The following is a 21,441-nucleotide window of genomic DNA, read 5'->3' on the forward strand; positions in this document are numbered from 1 at the left end:
CCAGATTTAAAATTGTGTCTGCTCCTCCTCCGTACACATAGGCCACATTCACACACACATACACACACACACACACACACACACACACACACATACATACGCACACTCGCACTCACTCACTCTGAATCTCCCCTTCATCTTTGGCATGTATTAAATACAACAAAGCAATCAAAGAAAATGGAAAACAGTTTGAAATGTGAGACTATCAGTGTAATGTACATTTTACTTTAATACTTAGAGTTATAAAGAAGAAAATATTATAACTGTAAGGCTTTAAACCTAGGATTGCTCTAACAGGCGCTGGACTGTTTGGTGTCAGCATTTTTATCTTCAGCATGTCTGGACTTTGAGATTTTAAATCCAGAAACCAGTTTGGATCACCTACAATCCCTAAAGATTTTTATATAATCCTGGAATTTTAGGCTGACAATTATTCTTAGCAACATCCACTAGGCAATAGACTTTGCAACATAAGATTTCTTATTTTCAGTTCTACTTTCTTTTCCTCCTACCCTCACATTATTTCCTATGTCTGTTCTTGCAGAATTAATGGAACTAAAGCAAATGTGCATTCCAACTGGAAATTTATATTCACAGCTTTCAAATGACATGCTGTGTTAATCTCCACTCATTCTCCATTCAGATCTAATATCAGCTAGAAGTATATTGAAATTACAAAGATGAGACATGAAGTAGTAGTACTACTGACCAATTTTGAAATTAGAGCAGTTTCCAGTGGGTTTATAAGTGATTTTGTGATGTTTTGATTATTGAACTCTTCTCCCAGATCTTGTCAGGAGCAGTGGAAGTCATGGTGCAATGCCATTTCTCAGAAAATATGCAATAGCCACTTGAGACCATGATAATTTAGCAGCAATGTCTCCTGATTCTTCAGTCAAGAGGAAGGTGTAATGGGAAAATATTGGAGCTAAGAAGGATGATAAGAACCCGGTTTTTGCTAGCATCTCCTGTTAGCAGCTGCATCTTCTCCTCCTCTTAGGAGCAAAAGCTACACCAGCAGTAGCAGCAGAGGTTCTACATTTGGCATACATTAAAGTAGCACAATGCAGTGCCAAGTAAAGAAGCATCAGCAACTTGGAACGGGACTCTTCTGGCAGAAATCAAATGATTGCTTGGATGAAATTCAAGTTACTGCTACTGGCTTAAAATTGGCTATACTGCTCATCTATCTAAGAAAATTCAACTACCAGCAAATACTGAACTAAACAAGGTGCTGTTTTCTCAGTATAAACACTTGAAGTGTGAGGTGGAGTTTGCAATCAGAAAAGCTAAACACACTTTATCTTTTACCACTTATCACTTCATCACTTTTTATCACTTTATGTTTTTAATTTTTAAATCATTTTAGTCTTGATCAAATTTCTATATATTTATATCACTGGCTTAACTAATTGTGATCATAAGCCCAGATGGCAACTAAGCATCAGATACCCCCTTGTTCCCACTCCCCCACTGCACTTCCACCCTGGTGGAACGGGAGGGAGAATGAAAAGGGAAATTTGTAGTTTGAGATTAGAACAGTTAAGCAGCTGAAACAAAATAAAATACATAAAATTAATAGGGGGTTTTTGGTCAGAAAAAGGATAAAATTCAAGGAAAAACAAGTGATATACAGTACAATTGCTCACCACTTGCTGATAGATGCCAGACCATTCCCAGTCACTTATCAGACCCATTTCCTGGTAACTCCCTAACTTTGGGACACTATGGATTGCATACTATGCAAGATATTCTATGTTGTGGAAATATTATTTCTTTGGCTGGCGTGTATAACCTGTCCTAGCTCTACTCCCTCCCAGCTTTTTTGTCTACCACCTCACTGGCAAAGCATGAGAGACTGAATAAGTGCTTGACTTAGCCCAGAGAAGGTGCAGATGCTGAATCCCTGAAAGTATTCAAGGCCAGGTTGGATGGAGCCCTGAGCGACCTGATCTAGTGAATGGCATCCCTGCCCATGGGATGATCTTTAAGGTCTGTTTCAGCCCAAACCATTCTACGATTCTTTGATTCTATCTACTGTGCATTTTTGAACTTGCAGTTACCTTCCTGTAGAAGACTGTAGTCACTGACCTGTAGAATATGTTTAGGAGGATCAAGAGGTAGTGCACCTTTTTAATAGGTAGTTATTGATGTGATCCATTGCAGAACTGCCGACTGAAAGACATTAGTGTTAACACTGTGTATTTTACTCCCGTGTGCCTTTCTGTCTTTTTCACTTGGTTGTGATGTACTTTTAACTGTATTCAGAATTTGGTGTTAGAGGCAGAAAAATAAGTATGAAGAAATTAAAAACATTGGCTCTGTAGCTAAAGAAGCTACCTGAGAGGCACTTCTAATAAATATTTAAGCATACCAATGCCCTTCTTAGAATTTAGTTATGTGTAGGTGAATATCTTTGCTCCTCCAGTTCTGCATGAAAGCATATATTGTGTACATTTTCTTGAACAGTTGGCCTAAAGGAAAACACTCAAACAGCAAAAGCCAAAGTCATGCTTGTGCTACCTTGTCTTTGCTTCCATTTTACATGTGTTTTTGCCCATCTTTCACAAAATTTAATCTGCTTGGTTCTCTGTAGCAACAGTTTTACTGATTTGAAAGTGCTGTTCAAGTGCCTTTAGAAATTTGTGCTTACTGATGTGAATCCCATGCTTCACATTGATTCCCTCTGGGATAATTTCTAAGTGTGTACTTTTGCAAAATGTACAGTAATCCTACTTTTGAAAGTTGTCTTTAAATTCCATACTAGTATTCTTTTTAAAAGGACAAATTGTGTGAAATAAGTTAAGTATTTTAAAATGTATTAAAATAAGTTAAGTATTTAAATAAGCTCTCTGTGTTCTGATGTCACAGTTTTATCAGTGAACTTGTCCTTGTTAGGCACCAATATCTGCTACCGAAGGTTTATTTAAGTAAATTTTAGGAATCCAGTTTGCTTCTAAATATCAACTTTTATAGAGGTTTTCTCTGTGCTAAGGTTCTGTGTAACAACATGTAAAATATTCTGTTATAGTAATTAACCTTTTATTTTAAAGGAACCTGTAAAAATTTAAGCAATTGTAAAGTTTGCATTTATCTAAAATAGAGTTGTTTTCGCCATTAATTGAATGGTATCACTGTAGTATAGGATCACACTTGTTAATTTCTCATGCTTACACTTGAAAATTGGTATGCAAGTGGGAAACTGAATGAGTGGTGGGAAGCTTTTCTTGCTTGTCCCCGAAAGAGTTTGGCAGAGCTTGTATGAGAGCAATGTATGAGACCAGTGGGGCACATGCCTCTATCATCCTTAAAGAACAGTGGGATTCTGTTTTATTCCTGTTTAATGCAAACTCTGGAATTTTTTACAGGGATTAGATTCCTAATTCATGCATGTTTCTGAAGAAAAATGACATACAGGTTAATAACAGTGGTTGGCTGATGCCACATAGTATTTCTGCGATGAGATTAGTGTTGAAACATGCAGGGTTGTCATATGGGGACACAAAAAGGCATTTTGGCAAAATGTTAGTCTGTTGGGGCCTGTTCAGCCTAGTGGCACTGAGCTGGTCAGATCCAAAACTGGTATGCAGAAGGATGAGACAGAGGAAGTGAACAGCAAATACAGGCCAACACTGCCAAGCAAGGTACTTGTCTCTGTTGGCATCCTCTTGGAAATACTTGAGTAGTTCCTTGGGAACTGGTTTGTAGTGGAGACAGAAGAGGTGAAGGAAGGATTTATGTGTAGAGAGAGTATTTCTGAAAATTCACTTACATTAAGTTTAGGAAAGCCCCTCAGAGAGGAAAAATCCCCAAATTTAAAAGTACTCAGGATAAATATTTATGTGGGCTAAGTATTGAACTTGCCTTCATCGGGAGCTATTAAAATTCTCAGTCTCAGGCTCCCAAACTCAGTTTCTGCAACTCAAAATACCTTCTTTTCCCCACTGAAATAGGAAGCATTGTACTAATTGCCTTCAAAAAGCTGCTCCAAAAGGAGTGTGTTTATTAATATTTATCGGAAGTGTTATGAGACTAAGATGGGGGCATGTATTAGGATCTAAAATGAAGGACGGTAGAATATTTTCATACGTTTTTGCAATGTTGTGATATATGGCCCATTTGATAAGGTAGTGTGGAGATGTTGTTTTACCTGGCTTCTGCAAAAAGGTGCATATAGATCCCTCAACTGGATGCTGTCATGCAGATTGCTCTTACGCTGGATACTCATGTTTCACAGTCTGCTGAAACTGGAGGCAAATGCTGAACACTTCATCTCTGAGGAAACCACTTTTATAGAAGTTTAAGAGGTGAATTTTCCATGGTGTACATAAAGACGGTTTCCACTCTTTACTCTTTGCACCTTCAATTTTTAGTAGTTGTCCATTCATTTTATATCTCCGTGAATTAAAAAATATTTTAAAAAAGAAATCAGCCTTTTTTTTCACATTTTTAAAAAAAATTATGTTTTTATTAAAACCAGTTTCTATCAACAGCAATGACTTCTCCTCCTTACTTTGTAAATCTGTGAACTGTAGGACAGATCAATGGGAATCTAGTGCACAATTTGTAAGTAGGAAGATTATAAATCACTTAATTTTTTTTCTTTTTCTGTTGCAGGAAATACTAAACAATCTATATGCAGATCAGCTTAGAATGGTGAATACACAAGTAGATAGAAGAGAAAATGAAAAGGGAGAAATACTCCTGCCCAGAAAATATTTGAGTTTCTCTGATGAATCATAAAGGTGTTTAATTAATTTTTTTCTCTCTTGTTCATTTTACCACCTAAGGGAGATAAACTAAGAATTCCTCCCCACTTTTACTTTCTGTTGCTTTAGGCTTTCTAGAACCCCCAGTAAGGCATTTTGCTTTTTTATGTTCACTAGCAATTGGTATTCAATACCAGGACTTAAAAATTTGAGAAATAACTCTGATTGATTTTACTTGTATATTTTAAAATGACCTTTAAACCTTATTTACACAATTTTCATTTTTAGCTTCCCCTCGGTGCTGATGTGATCTATAAAAATGCTTGGAACAGTCAGTTCCTACGAAAGGAACAAGTATTTCTGATCTGCACTTGTAAATACATATTGTAATTAGGTTTCCCTGTGTTTTTGTAAGTATAAGCACTGCCAAGTCATCACTGATCAGTGCCAGTGTTCAGTAATAATAGAGCATGAAAATGTGGAAGGAGGCCATGCTGGCAGCAATGCTGTCCATAACGAATTTTGACTAAAAGAGCAGAGAAGAAAATCTTACTGTTGCAGGTTAGTGAAATAGGGAAGAATGTGCTTGATTTTAATAGATGGCTCAATTCTTTTACCTGTCCATGATGTTCACTTCTGCAACAAGCAGAGATCCTTAACATAAATCATCATTATAGCATGATAGAATCATAGAATAATTTGGGTTGGAGGCCAAATTATTTAAAGGCCTTGTAATCCAGCCTCCCTGCAATGAGTTGGTGCAAGTAATGAGCAAAGAGAAATATGATCCAAGTAGAAGTCTAATATCTGCCCCATACTTGTGGGACTTTGCATTTGCTGTTTTCTTTATTTTGACTTGTTCTAGTTTTCAGATTTCTGGCTCTTTTTTTTTTTTTTTTTTAATAGGGGTTTCTTTGACTGTTTTTGCTTGTTGGTTTGATGTTCTGTGTGTGTGTTTTATTCTATTTTTTCTTAAAGGTATTTACAAGCTTCAAATCTCCACTGAAATATATGGAGACCTGCTCTTGAGATCAGAGGAAGGTATTTAATTGCCATGAGCTGTAGGGCATGTGCTATTATTCACTGTTAGCTCTTTCTGCAATGACATGCAAAGGAGAATTAGGAAGAAGTTGTAAGATCATCACTGAACTGTGTGAATCTGTGAGGCAATTCCTGTTAGTGGCAGTGCACTGGAGGCATGGCTGCAGTAGTGGTCAGGGTATTACTTTGAGCTGGGAAAGCCTTTCATTTGCTGTTTTTGCTGTATACATCATACATGCAAAATCCACTTACTTAATGTTTGTTTACCAGAGGAAAAATTGATTCTAAATGCTAGATTTTCATTTATGGTGAAAAATGGTGGATTTTCTGTTCCTTTTATTTTATATAAATGGCTTTATTTTTTTGACTTTAAGCAATGATTGTTCAATAAATATTCAGTGGTGGATTATCTAAATTCATCAAAGTGCTAAATCAAAGATCTCTCTTACCTTCTAATTTTTTTAATAAAGAAAATCAATATCAAGTTTCTGTAGGCTGTTTTTTTAGAATCTGCACTTTTTGAAGTGTCTTGGATAGCATTAGGTGTACTAAAACAAAACAGGAACTGGAATTCCTTGGAAAGAAAGATCTAAGAGTGTAAGGATGGTGCAAAATAGAGATCCATTGTGTTACTCAGTTTTCTAAGGAATTTCAAATAAAATTTCAAGCCCTGCAACTTTTAGAATATTTAAGATTTATGCAACTTATTGGACAGCTTACTTTTGAACTAATGAACATAAAAGTAGTAGTAATTAATTTGCTTTTTCATCTCTAGAAAAATTTAAAATTAAACTTAATAATAAAAAAATTAATACACAGATGTCTTTGGTAGACATGAAAACAGAGTGAAGAAATAAGGCTTAATCATTCTGTTTCATTACATAATTTACTCAATCCTTTTGCCTTGAAGATGTCATTCCTCTTGTTCTACTGGTTCCAGTTCATACCTTTGCTGAACAGTACTCTGATGTAATTTCCCATGACTGCACAATTGATACTGAGAAGAAACCTACTTTTTCTGTCTTGCCTTTGGGAATATGGTAAACTTTTCAAAGGCTCCTGCTGCAAGTAGGTTAAAGAGATACAGCAATCTGGACTCAGTAGCTGTTTATCCTTGGTAGATCCATGTGTATCTTGGGATGCTACCCATCCGTGTGTATCTTGAGTGCTGAACCTTCTCACCCATCGTAGCTGCTGGTTAGGTGCTGGTAAAAAGCTTTTTGTCTTTGCTCTGCCTCTTTCAAGTGTACTTTCTCTGTGCTACTGCCGAGTCTTGTGACTGCTGACAGTTTTTCTGGTTTTTACTGCCCAGCACAGAGGACATGCTAGAGAGCAGTGTAATCCAGGCACTCATCTTCCCTTTGCAAATCTGTCTCTCTTATACTTCTCCTGAGATCGCATGGTGTATACATGTGGCATTAACAAGATACAACCATGTGTTTCTGACCTTTGGGGTTTTGTGTGATGGGCAGTGCTGCCATTTTGCAATGTTTAACACACTGAAACTAGCAAAAAAAAAAAAAAAAGTTAACAAAAATATGTAAGCATGTGCAAGGGGAAACAAGAACAAGAAAGGGTGACCCTGGCTTACTCATGCTACATATACATTGAATTTTATTGAGACTAAAAGACTAAAACAGGATAATTTGTGCGCTGATTTCTATATTTGACCTTCAGATTTGTGTATGAATGGGATCTCCACAGATTAGCAGGAAGAGCCTTTTTGTGATGTGTGAATAGCAGCTTGCATTGTAGGCTGAGATGCTAGCCTGAGACTGCAAAGTGCTGTGTGGTGCGTGCTTCTTTTTATTTTTCCTCCTCCTAGCTGTTAATTCATTCAGACTCCATCAAATGTAAAGTTACTTCAGCAATGGAACCCTTGCAGAATTAAGCTGTGACTTTTTTATTTTAAAAGCCAGTGAGACTTTCAGAGTGGGATCCAAGATTTCTAATAAATAACTTTAAAATATTACCTTTTGCAGGAGGGATCCCCTAAAATAATGTTTTCAGCTAATATTTTAAAAGTGAAATCTGAAGGTGTATTTAGCTACTTACTGATACAGGAGGGCTTAATGAACTTCTCATCAACATTCTTCTCACACATACATTTCTGGAAACCATGAAAAATTTGTCATGGTAACTTGAATGTCTGTATTGCTAGCCCAGAAGCTGGTGTTACTGAGGTGATAGTAGTATGTTGTTTTCTGCTGATTCTGCTGTCACTCTCAGTGTTACATGCTTTAGTCACGGCACTCCCTGAAGTGAGTTAGTATTGAATGTTTGAATATTGTTTTTACATTCCACCATGTCACCAGTAAAGCTGGTGTAGAGCCTGCCACAATAGACTGTATCAAGACAAAGCTGAGTCAGTTGCTGGATGCATCCCGTAGTAATCTTTTCCTCCTCTGTTTTATGTGATGATTCTGCTTTCCCTAACCGTGTACAACAGTGTCTCACCACTGGAATCATCTGCTTGTCCAGGGTTGTAACGAAAACTACTGTCAGGGGGATAAAAATGTTACCCATATTTTGTTTATGTGATCTTTAGGATATATTGGATTATGATTAATAGTCTGAATAAGACCTTGAACTACCTCTGAGCTTCTCTGAGAAGCCAGTATAGGCAAGACAGTTTCCAGTTTGCCTTTTTATTGGCCCTGTGATGCTTTTGGCTGGTGCAAGAGTAGGGTTTTTATTAAGATGTTTCTAGAAAAGAGATAGTTTATTTCCCTAATCATCTTTCTGAGGGCACACATGCTCTGGCATTCACTGATACTGCTCTTTACCTTTTCATTCTGAGTAAATAAATCCAGTCTTAAAAAGAAAATAAATATGTACCTTTATTACTCAGATGTTTTCTGTTAATGTGCTAGCAACTGAGATGTTGCTATTACCAGACAAATTTCCTCCTATGTCCTTAATGCAGCTCCTTTCCGGAGGAGTTATGTTATACATATGTTTTTGTACATTGCCAGGAAATAGTCATCTTATTAAGATGAAAAGTTAATAAGAAATTGCCCTCTGCAGAGGGGCTAATTGTTCAGGCTAGTCTGGAGCAAGACTGTCTTCCTGACTGAAATATTGTTTTTAAGTGGATGGAATGGATGTATGATTACATTATCAAGCTGAATAATGCAGATGGTTTTCTTGCCATATTTTGGGTGTTTAATGCTAGAAGACTACAATAAAATAGGGTTTGACAGTACCTAATTCCTCGCTGTAGCAAAATAGGCATCAAAATGTGCGGAGTGTAATACAGGTATTTTTGTACATGATAGGAAAACAAGTTGTAAGGCAGAAAACTGTCAAAATATAATTCATTAAATCGAAGCAATTTGTCATTAAACCTTGGATTACCAAGCACAAAAATTTATTAAATGGAAAAGATTGTCAGTTGCTTGTCATAGGTTATCAGAATAAAGACTATTTATACATTTGGTGTAGAATTCAGACGGCAGATATTCTTCTGTGTTGTCTTGCAGCTGCAGTTAAACACAATGTTGATTTTCACAGTAAAATAAACAGTTTTTTGCAATTTATGTTTTATTGTCTGGATTCATTAAGCCATTTCAGTAGAATGTGTTGTACTGATGTATTGGGATAATTCTGTAATAAAGGGATTAATTTTGCAATTTAAAATTTGAAACTTGTGATTTAGATGATCTTTAGATGTTTGCTTTTCCATGGTGTTGACAGAAGAGTATTGCACTAGAAAAGCTGAAACTTTGTCCTTGACATAGATTAATATCTCTATGCTCAGGAGAAAAGCGAATTCTCATTTATGTAGTCCTGGCAGCATGCTGTTGAAGCCTAATAGTTTATTGATAACTGTTTTGATTGCAGTATTTCATTTCCTGCATATCACACAACACATTTGCTATTCTTTTCCAAGCATATACAAATCACTCACCAAATGGGAAGATTGTATTTTAAGAAAAGAAAACTGTATTTACACAATGTGTCTCCTAATTTTCTAGCTTTCTGGTGTTTTGAGGGGATGTGTGCACTTCTCTTAGCATGGGGCTCATTTTCCACGTAAAATTTTGTTTTTAAGTTCAACCAGAGATTCTTGCCCAGTTTTGTGGCAAATGATTCCCCAAGGAGTAGATAAAATATCACAACAATTTTAGTGCAATATTGGGAGCCGTCATTGTCATCCCCTGGTATTACCCACAACAGAGAGTATTGTGAAACCAGTTGTGACCTGACTGTACAGTTGAGAGGCGGAGACCTGCCCCTATTGTACAACTAGTTGTGAATATTGTAATTTTTCTTCTGGTGTTTTGAAAAAGAAGCTGAAAAAAATATGTGAATTGCTATTGTAATCTGTCAGAGGTTGGTTTTTTTTGGTTTTGTTTTTGTTTTTGTTTTTTTTCTCCTCTTTTTTTTTCTTTTCATGTGCACAATGTAGTTAACCAATAATAATTTTGCAGTAGCAGAATCTTAATGTTTTAGCTTTCTGGTAATTTCAAAGGTATCTGCCAAAACCCATAGTTCCAAGTGGTAGATGAGGGAGGGGGAAGTCAGCTGGGGAATGTTCTAATAAAAACAGAGGAGAGTTTGAAATGGCCACAAGGAGTCTAAAGTGGATGGAATCGCCACCTGCTGTAAGCAGGATCTGTTTTCTGTGTTTCCATAGCTGAGATTTTTTTGAGAACCTTGACAAATATAAAATTCAGTTTAAGCATTCAGTGCATGGCTCTGAGGATTTCCCTTGATTCTGGAAGGGAGAAGTCGTGCATGTTTTTCCTCCTGATGTAAGGTAACATTGAAAATTTGAATGAGAAGTGAGACAGGAATCATGACAATCACAGAGCCAGGGATGACATGGTTTCCTGTGTTTTCATGGGAGGAAATGCACAGTTCCATCCTAGGGCAAACTGCCCACTTCTTTTTCATTACTCTGTCATGAAATGACTGGGTGTTTCCAGTGCCAGTATAAAAAGGATAAAAAGGATACTAATTCCCTTTACTCTTGTCTTGGTGCTAGCTCAGCATCAGTTGTTGGAAGGCAGAGGAGATTTTCTCAATTTTCAAATGCTTTTTTGTTCTTTTCATACTTTTTTTGGGGAAAAGATGCCTATAAATCTACAGCTGCTGAGTACATGAGGAGCTTTTGGGATTGTGAAGTTTTGCATGAATTTGAAGGGTGGTGTTGAAGAACAAGGTAGATATTTGACACAGATTGTTGTGCAGATATATTTTAAGACTTCATTTGAAAGATCTGTAAAAAATTTCATACAATATGATCCTTCAAGTTGACTGGTCATAAGTGTTTTATGGACTCAAAGAAACAAGGTTGAAACTACACCTTAAAACTTTTTGAGGAAAGCTGTGCTTAAAACTTTGTAATGTGTTCTAGCTTGTGATAAAGTGAGTATCATTAAATATGACAGCATATATACATTTTAAAATAACAGTTTTTGAATGCTGTCAAATAGATCATAGTCCTTCATTAAATCCATTTGATGAAAAGAGATTGTTCTAGATAGGTAGTTCCCTTTCTTAGTATTTTTATTTTAGTAACAATATTTGTGGGAAATTATGGTGCTCTGTGGTGCTATGTTGTCATTACAATCAAAACATGTTTTTTCCAGGTTTGTTTTGTAAAGCTCTTAATGCAGTAGAATAAACCAGCATCAGAATTTGCACATTTTCAATCTCTCTTCTAAAAAGCTTTAAATCAAGATTGACTGCCTTGTCTGAAAACATGCTGTAGAAAAAAATTGCAATTATTTCATTTTACAAAAGATAAGGCTGGCAAGTATGAAACATTAATTGGATACAATTGTATTTGTTCCAAATTATGCAGATAGCCAAACCATCTAATGGCCTTCTCTAATGTTAGAATCCCTTAGTCCTTTATCTTGGCGTATTTTCATATTTGTGCATGAAGTGTGTACATGTATGTATACCTATAGACACACATGCACAATGTGTGAGATGTACCAAAGACGCAGTATAAGCTAGAAAAGGAAATGCCTTTGATGAGCTAAATGCATTATGATGGTCAGCATTTTTAATCTATTGCCCATTGCTATGAGAGATTTTTTTATTAAATATTTCAAGACTAATATCTTCAGCTATGTGTGAGCATGCACTGCAGAGGTTCAATGGAGTCAGTTTTAAACAGGTGGTAATGTCTGGAATTACTGGACCACCTTTCAGCCATCCTGTGGAACTGTGTCCTTCAGTAGGTTGGTGTTTTCTGACAGCTGTGCACTGTTGTCCACTTGTGCTGCTCTCCTGCCATGCCTATAACCCAGAGTACAGGCTCAGTGCTTGGAGCATGCAAGCTGATATTCATTTATGTTTCTGTTTCTGTTTGTTGTTGAGAGAAGGTGACAAAGACAAAGCTTCAGAAGATTGGCTGCTGAGTGCCTTGATGTGTGACCCCTACCTGCATGGACTGAGGCTGGCCACCCATTGCATGGTGAAGAGGAAGATGGGCAGTACTGGGAAGAGTTAGAGAAGACTAGGTGGTGAGACTGGGCAGTGTAAGAGCAGAGTGTCATTCCTGCACTAAACTGAAGTTTAAATGCCTTGCAAGAAAGGGAATCTTTCATCTTTTCTAGAAAAAGGTATCCTGGATTACTGGTTCTTGTGTCTCTGATATGGCTTAACTCTGGTGCATTCTCAGTTGAGTTTTCAGTGCAGTCCGTTCCTCAAGGCTTTTCAGAGAATACTGAACATAGGTGGGTTTGGGTCAATGGCAGCAGAGCACTGGATGGTGAAATCTTCAGAGAATTGCAGAATCAGAAAATATTCTGATTTGGAAGGCACCCACAAGGATCATCAAGTCCAGCTCTTAAGTGAATGGCTCATATGAGGATGAACCCACAACTTTGATATTGCCAGGCTCTAACCAACTGAGCTAACCCCAGTGGTCTTCCCCTGCTCTCTGCTTTCCTTCTGCTTGCTACTTGTCTTGTACTTAGGGCACATGGCTAAGGATGATTGCTGCATCCCACAAGGAAGGGTGCCAGGCCATTGAAGTGTCTGATTGCTCTCTTGCCAGTTTCCATGCTGGCTTGTTTCTTGCTTTATATTCCAAAAGTTATTTTTGCATCGATGTGTCAGGCAGAAAGAGAAATCTGAAAAGTTGTCCTGTGCTGCAAGACAAGATACCTTTTATTCTTTGGTGTCATCTGCTCATTTGTGTGACATCTCCAGTTTTCAAAAAGAGGTTCATTATAAAATAATTTCATCCTGAGGTTTTGCAGTCAGTTTTGGCAGAGCAGTTAAGAAGCTGACAGAGTTATGCTTCTTAGAATCTGTAAGTCAGTTTTGCACTGCATCTGGCTCTTTCTTAAGACACTTTTAAAGATGCTTTTTTCTTTCACATAAGCCTGTAGTACCTGTAGCTGATCTGGAGGAGGAGAATGTAGCCTTAGTTTGCTCCCAAATGACAAGAGGTTAAGCACACATTTTCTACTCTCAGAGGACAATAAGAAATCTTACTTTACTTCTTATTTTGCAATAATATTCAAAGCCATTCACAGTTGCCTAGTTGTCTTCCTGATTTTTGCTATTGCTTTTCTTCAATTCTAAATGTGACAGGAATTTAAAGAGAGACCTTTCTGATGCAACAATGACCTAGTAACCAGCTGTACTATCTGTTTTTGAAAGTTACTGTATGTTATATTTTTTGCCAGGTCTCCTTCCACTCCAAAATCACCTGTGTGAGAACAGGACTTTATTTACAAGATTGTGATTTAAATATCTGTTAACAAGGCACATTCTCTAAAAAAAATTGCTTAGAACAGTGCTCATTTGCATACAGGAAGTAGCTCCCACTGTATAGTTTTTTTATCTGCCACTACACATAGTAAAATGAATACAGGCAATCCTATTAAGCATCATCTGACTTTTTTTTTCTTGTTTTAATGGGTTTTATGTTCAGTTGTAACAGGCAATGTGGGTGGTTCAGGGAAATTGATCAGTGTGCATGAACATCTTCTGCATCTACTGATTTTTCAATGCTTTCCCCAACTGCCAGCCACTGGGGAGAAAACTTCCAACATATAAACACAGAACCTGCAGTCCTTTTTTCTCTCCCTCTTTTTTTTTTCATTCATTTTCACCCAAGAGCTAATATTTTTTAAATATCAAAGATAGCAAGTTTTCCCCTGAATAGATAGGAAAGAATAGACAGAATAGTATTGTTGTAAAGTCAGGAAAAGTGAGTTACATACATTTGGTATATAATTCAGGGCTTTGCTTTCCATTTATCAGATGGGAAGACACATTTTCAGCATCCTAGAATTTATTTTTGGGGAAGCTATCTTAAAAGGGATACAAGAGTAACTACTGCTAAGAAGAAAAAAAGTGTGATGAGTTCCCAACTTAGTCAAAAAGGATGCATTTTAATAGTGTGTCAGTATGTTCCTCAGCTAAAAAATGTGGAAAACAGACCAATCAAGAAACAGTAAAAAGTGAGGTCAGCCTGCCTTTGATATCTGCTGAGTGTGTTGGAAGTCTGAGCACGTGATGGAAAAATGAAGTTGAATCTGACACAGTAAGGGAGAAAGTGAAGTCTAGTAAAGGTGAAACAATTATGGGGTCTGTAAAATGCATTGCTTTATTATCTTCTTTTTTGCACCTGTGGTTAATAGAATAAGTCAGTAGAGTCCTCTATTTGAATTTCTGTTTTGTGTTGGGTTTTTGTGATAATAATTAATAGAAATTCATAAAGACTTGTTTTAAATCTATAATCCTATAAATAGTTTTTTAAAAAGTGGGGGAAAAAAGACCATAGTTGTAATTTTGTGATATGATGATTACAAATGCAGGGGTAGTTCTGGCTATGCTATCAAAGGGAGGTTTTATTTTAGGTAGTGCTAATGAGGCAGTTTTTATGTCTTTCAAGGACTGAATGACCTCCAGAAAGAAAGAATGAAAGAAAAAAAAAAATCAATCCAGGTTTCCCTACTACCAAAAAATTGTGAGCTGGGGATTTTTAGTTTGGCAAGAAGACAGAAACTTGTATGACACAGAGAATGAGTTTCCTCCCTGATGCCAATAGCTGGCTTTTATTAAATACCATTGGGGTGCATTGGTGTAGGCACCATGTCCAAGGAATGCTTCTGGAGGACTTCTTTCTTCAGTGTTTTCAATCTACCATTAATTTGCTCTTTTGAAGATTGAATGTCAAATCTTACAAATTTAATGTTTGTTTTCCTTCAAAACAAGCATTTAACAACTGGGATTATTATGAGGGGGAAAAGTACTGATGAAAGATTCTTTACTGTGTAATTATTTCTGACAGAAAAATATATTTAACCATATGTGTCTATAAAGCACTAGTTGAGCAGCTTGGAAATAGTTTCTTGTGGTAAAATTATTCCTACAGTCTGCTGAAAAAAAGTACAGGAATGAAGCAATTTGCTGAGTGGGAAATGAGCCAGCATGATCCTTGAAGTTACAAAATTTCTGCAGTCAAAGCACATGAGAAAAGTGATTAAGCATACTGAAATATTACCAAAGATGGATAGAAAAGAGTTATTTACCTAAGGCAGGTAAGCAGGATGAGTAGTTGAAAAATGTGTGTTGATGGATTCTAAATAAATAGCAAGTGGGAGATCTTTGTGTTTATCTCCACCCTCTACCATAAAAACTTTTTTTTTAATGTGCATTTTTTGAAGATGCACAAGTGTTCTCTGAGGCATAATGATTATATCGTATGTCTATCTGACAGTTCAAGTGCATAGCATGGTGCGGGTTCCTCGATTAACCAAAAGTTTTTATCTAGGCCCTTATCACATGAGATTCGTCTATGAGTTGCACTTTCAGCTGGCTCACTAAGAGCTGATTGAGGGTTTTGTCTGTCAGGAGACATTATTTGTGAGCTGCAGCACTTGTTATGATTGAGTGTGCTTCAGAGATGATATGACAGATCTACACAGCCAGGTTTGTGATTCTGGAATAATCCACAGAGTGATGAATCAAATTTCTGTGATATCTAGTTGTATATTCTGTTCATTATGTAAACTCAGCCTTTCACATCACTCTAATAGCCTTTCAAATGGGCATTACTTCATCCCCTCTAGGGATTATGTTCCACGATCTGACATTTCTTCCTCCATTCCTCCCCCCAGTGCATGCACATTCCATGTCATGCTTTCAGGCATTCAAGATGCGTTTCCTCATGTGAGATGTTTAATATGTCTAGCGATAACTCCAAGCTGCGAGGGTTGTGAGGGGGACTAGCTGAGATGCCATTCTCAGTGCTTGCTGAGGTTCCCCAGCTCTACTTATAGCTTCTTTCAAGCCACCCTTCTCTCCCGCTTGGTGTGGAAGCAAAGGTGTGTTTATTCCTGCACGACCCTTACCATGGTTGGGGTTCAATACATTCAGCTGAGCCCTGAAATGTGCTCCTGAAGGGGCATTCTTGCAGCTACCCTGGCTGGCTGCTTTCATGTGTGCAACATAAGTGAGCTGTGTCATACGCTGCTGAGTCTCCCTTTTTCCTGTGCTCACGGAGGTGTCTTGTTTGGCTAGAAGAATTTTTGGTTGCTTTTCTTTTTTAAAAACACTTGTAAAATAAGGGCAGACTGCTATGCATCTGTTGGGAAAGGCTTATTTAAAAAATGGTACTTGGAGGTGTACTTGAATATGTACTGATTTTTCTGTAACTTTTGAAACTACTGAGAAGATTCAGGCCAAGGGAGGATTGTTGACCATTACCTGTACTGGGGGTCATGAAGTATTTTTATTAAAATCCTGGTTTGGCTTTTATGTTGCTTTGTAGGTGGGGACTGAGAACTCATTCTTGAAATCTCTAGTCCACTTTCCTAAATGAGGTATGATGTCAAGAATGAAAGAGGGAAAGCAGAGTCAGGTTTTCTGAACAATATTGAATAAAATGATAGATTTGTTGACAGAAGGACTCAATTCCTTTTAAGAAATCAATAGTGTCTCAGATGGCATCACAAATGCTGCGCTAATGGAAGCTGTTATCAGAAACGAGCAGTTAATGCTGCAAGCCTTCTGTGAGGCTGACACTCCAGGGACACAAAGCCTAAATGGCTAAGTGATGCCCATGTGCACAGCAGCAAATGAACATGAGCCCTGCAAATGAATACTGCATTTGTGGTTTCCTTAGTGCTTGCTGGCTAGACTGGTGAAGACTTTTGAGAGCTGCAGTATGCGAACTATAAATATTTCTTTTTATAATTTATAACTTACCCATGGGTCAGAGTAATTTATTTGCAGACCATCACTGAGGTCAAGAAGTGATTGTGTGAAAGCTGTTACCTGTCTTCACTGCTGCTGTTCAGATTTTGCTGTGTAGTAGAATATGCTTTTCATTTTCTATAGTATTTTGCTTTTAGAATAGTTTTCATTGCATGGGATTGACATTGTGAGATTTTTTCTGTCATCTAATTTTCTCCTTTTCCTCTTCATCTGTTATTATTTGATCACGATCCTCATACAATAACCTCCAATTTAAGAGAGGATAAAAATATGCTGTCGTATGGACAAATCTGTCAGTCTGTTGCAAATGAATAGTGTAAATTAAAGAAAAATAAATAGCCTCAAATGATGTTAATTTTCCAAACAAGATAGTACATAGGAAGAATTTGACAAGTATGTTTCTGACCTCACTGCAACAGTTATTTCTGGGTAAATTTTCAGTGCTGTGTACATTTAGCCATGCAGTTTCATTGAAGATGAATAGAACTTCCTCATAAACACACTTGAAATTTCTGTTCCCTTATTTTCTTCTTCCCAGCATAGACATTATTCTTTTTTCTTTACTTTCCCCTTTATTTAAAATATATTTGTATATTTCTTCTCCAAAAGAAACTTCAAATCAAGACTTGTTTATGGAGTTCTTTTCCCTTTAGTTCTCTTTATTAGTATCTATAGCTTAGAGCTCAACTTAATTAAGAGCTTAGAAATCTGAGTTTAAAGACTGATATATTTGTAAAAATGATGTTCTTTTAGACCGATTCCAGGTTATCAAATGAATTTTAAAACCAGAGGAGTAGTAGTAAGTAGTTTGTGTCTCAGACATGAAGCATTCTTTATCACTACTGACTGCTAAATTCCCTAATAAATAAGATAAGCATTAGTTACCTAATATTTTCTATAGATGTGAATAGATGTGAATCATCTATTCACATACTTTTATACATAATAAAATGTATTAAACGATAGATTTCAAAATTGTTCCTTCACTAAGTTCTAGAATTAGATAATGTTGATATAAATTATTTTAATTAATGTAGAAATAGTAACTAGTATATAGAACAAAATATATACTTTGCAAGAGATAACAAATGTAAAATAACATGTGGAAGAGGACTGTTATAATTAAGTAAATGTCAGCTAGTTTATAGCTGTGTCATGTTTTGTGCCTTTCATTAAAAATCATTGGCCCTTCTTTTTGCTTCATTTTAGGCTTATAGAAATATAATTAATTCTTCACTGTTAACAGAAGAAAAATCTGTAATAAATAGTTGGTTTCTAAAACAAAATCTTACATTTCCAATTTGTTTGTTTTCTTTCAGCAAAAGTTGCCTTTTATATTTTGAGACTTTAAATAAAAGAAATAAATTATAACTGGCTCCTCTTACAACAGAAAATTTTCTGGTTAGATGTTATATACTAGACTGGACTAGACTTCCACAGTATTTTCAAATAGTATAAAATACTGTAGGATGGTAATTATGGAAGGAAGGAATTTCTTTTAAAGAGTTATACCACTTTAGCTGAGGAGTGAAACAGGCATGCTTTTATTGCTCTCTATATATTGAAGGCATTATTCAATATTGAGTTCTTGTGAAACATTTTCATATATTCCTGTTGTTGTTTCCAAAGAAGGAACAAAAAATGGCAAAGGACTTGTCTGTGTATCTATCTTGCTGTCGTCTGTAGTCTCTGTGAATACATAAATCCAAAGAGCCATAAGAAATTTGCAGAGGGCACTGGATATTGTCAGGGTTATGGCTGGCCCAGTTTTTCCATGTCAGAGTTGAGTCTGTTCCACCTCACTGACTTAGGTTGCTGCAGAATGAAGGTTCTGTTCCAGATTCTGTTATTCAGGCAAGACTTAAAAATTGATATAGAAGATACTGAGAAATTTGGGCTGTCTTCCTTCTCTGTGCCCTCAGTTCTCCTCCCTGTTCAGCTTCAAAGGGTGGATAATAAATAAGTCTCATTCCTGGGCACATCCCAGTCCAGTGATGCTTAGTGAACTCTTTTGCTGTGCCACTGAAGACAAATGCAAATGTGATGATATCGGTATCAAAATGGGCACAAGAAGAGAATTGTTTCTCTGATGTCCTTTCACCACCACAGTGTTGGAGAGCTGGCCCCCCACTGAACGACGGAATAATTGTTGATGAAATGGAAGACAGGTGCCTTTCGGGGTTTAAGTCATAAGTAATTTCTCTCATGAAAAGCCTAGAAGAAATATGATTTTATCAGTGGTAGAGGATGTCCAAACAAAAGTAAAAAATGTGAGATATGGTAGTCAAAGATGTAGTTTAGCTCTGTTGCTTTTTATAATTATTGTTACGTATTGTCAACAGAACTATCTTTTTCAGTTTTCAGTGGGTAAATATTTTTTTGTGTGTGTGCTTTAGAGGCACAATGGTTTTGTCCATTTTTCTGACTGGATTAATTTTCAATCTATGGTGCTATCATGACTGTTCTTCAATACATGTATTTAATTCTTTTTCATCCACAGAACTTCAAAATATATTGCACACCAAAACCAGCAAGCATACAAAATCAAACAGTATGCTTGCCTTGCCTGAGAGCCTGACTCTCTATTAATTTAAGTAGAATGTTGGTTTCATTGTGCTTTGTTTGCTGTGTTGGTTTTTGGTTGGTTTGTTTTATTTGTTTTAATTTTTTGTGTGTGGCTTTATGCTTAAGTAAGCACTTAAGTATGTGACCAGCTTTATACACAGGGTCACTGCTGGGAGCTGTTCAACAAGTTAAGACACTTATGGGATGAGGATTGAAATCCCCAGGACAAATAAATACTGTGTTTATGACTCCGCACACTTCTTAGTAATGTCAGTGGCTTTCTGACAGAAATAAGCACAGCTGGCAGGACTTCAGTGGTTAGATAACAGAGCAGAAACATTGTGTTTAATCTGCTTGTGATTCTTGCTCTTCCTTGTGATGACATTCAGACAAATAGACACAGAACCCCACAGTGAAGCAAATTCGAATAGGCAAAACATTTTGCTGAATGTAAGATCTTAAACAGTCATAAGTAATTTTCCTCTCATTTTCAGATTTGTGAAGCCGTCAGAAAGGTTTTGCAGCCTCATTTTACGTCATTGGAGAATTGTTAAAATTTGTAGAAGTTATGCTCTGCCTTGCTTTTAAAGTTGCATCAAAATAGTTGAAATAAAAAAGAAATCCCCAAAGCAAGCATGAGATGGGATAATGTGTTAAATTGTGCAAGAGCAACAAAGATTGTTGTCTGGGTTAGTTTCTGTATACCAGAGAAATTACCAAGGAATTAGGTTACTCAGTCATAAATTTTCAGAGTTGCAGAAATGGAAGCTGTAATGAGAGTGTCTGGTAGGTAAAATAAATAATCTTTCCAGTTTATCACTCAGTTCCTAGAGCTGAGGAACAAGCTCAGGTTGCCCTGTGAGTCCATCAGTGGAAGACGCTGTGTGATCATGTTTTCGTATCTTGTTGCAGTAGAGAACATCCCCTGTTTTGCTTAATTCTTTTGTCACAGCTGCAAAGTTTAGTTTGATACATATACATTTCAATAGAAATGAAAACTTTTGATCCTGCTTAAAAGCAGCGTTTAACAGTTATTTTCACACTGACCTTGTGTGTTCAGGGATTTTGTCATTTACATGGCATTATATCTTTCACATATGTGTTGGGGTTTGTTGTGGGATTTTAGTGGTATTAAGGTCAGATATTCAAATACAGCCTTAGGAAAAACATAGTCGTCTTGTCTGTGCCTATTTATCTAAATAAATCAGGACGTCATTCCTCAAATTATTTATAGAAATCTCCAAATTTTTGAGTGTGTGGAATATCTGCATTATCGGACTTCGTTTAAAGCCATTGCATGGGTTACAAAAATATGAAGGGAAATGTTTCTGATTTGAGACAGACAGACATATTTGAATTAATAGACTGAGAAAAAAGTGACTCATTTAATGGTATTCTTTATTGAAAACAATGTATTGATTACAATTCAGGACATTTTGTATCTCTCAGTTACAGACTTGTCTGATCTTGTTTCTGCCTGTTCTTTAATGGACAATAGCTGATGACTTCTGAGTGAACTGTGGTGTAATTCTCAAATGTTTGAGCTGTGAAAATTTTAAATGTATAACTTGATTTTTATTTTCAGACTCCTGTTGTTTGTAGCTGAAATTCTTCACTGGTATTTGAAATAATGGCTTTCTTTATTATGTAATTTTTTAATGTCTGACAAACTTCATAAAATGTAATATAAAATTTTTTTCTGAATTGCTGCAAAGTTTTTTTTGTATAGAAGGGTTTAAGGGTTTAAGGGTTGTTTTTGTTTCGTTTTTTGTTTGTTTGTTTGTTTTTGGTGGTTTTGTTTTTGTTTGTTTTTGTTTTATTTTTTTAAGGATGACTTAATTGGAAAGCTGTATGGCAACTGTCTGAAATTTCAGGCAATGTTCTATATTCAAATTCTCTGACCCAAATCCATGCCTCTGCTCTGTTGAGG

General features: G+C 36.4%; 1 protein-coding gene across 4 annotated transcripts in view; it reads left to right on the forward strand.

Annotated features, from left to right (window-relative positions):
• FRMD3 (FERM domain containing 3) overlaps positions 1-21,441 on the forward strand; it is a 122,543-nt gene that overhangs the window by 31,473 nt on the left and 69,629 nt on the right. Inside the window, exon 1 of one of the 4 annotated variants that reach the window (XM_072921788.1) lies at positions 10,623-12,331. The exons of the other annotated variants lie outside the window; for them this stretch is intronic. The gene's annotated coding sequence lies outside the window, so the exon portion shown is untranslated. Of the gene's footprint in view, positions 1-10,622; positions 12,332-21,441 lie in introns of those variants that run through there. 4 annotated transcript variants of the gene reach the window in all.

The sequence above is a fragment of the Taeniopygia guttata genome, chromosome Z, assembly GCF_048771995.1.
Source record: "Taeniopygia guttata chromosome Z, bTaeGut7.mat, whole genome shotgun sequence".
Taxonomy (NCBI): domain Eukaryota; kingdom Metazoa; phylum Chordata; class Aves; order Passeriformes; family Estrildidae; genus Taeniopygia; species Taeniopygia guttata.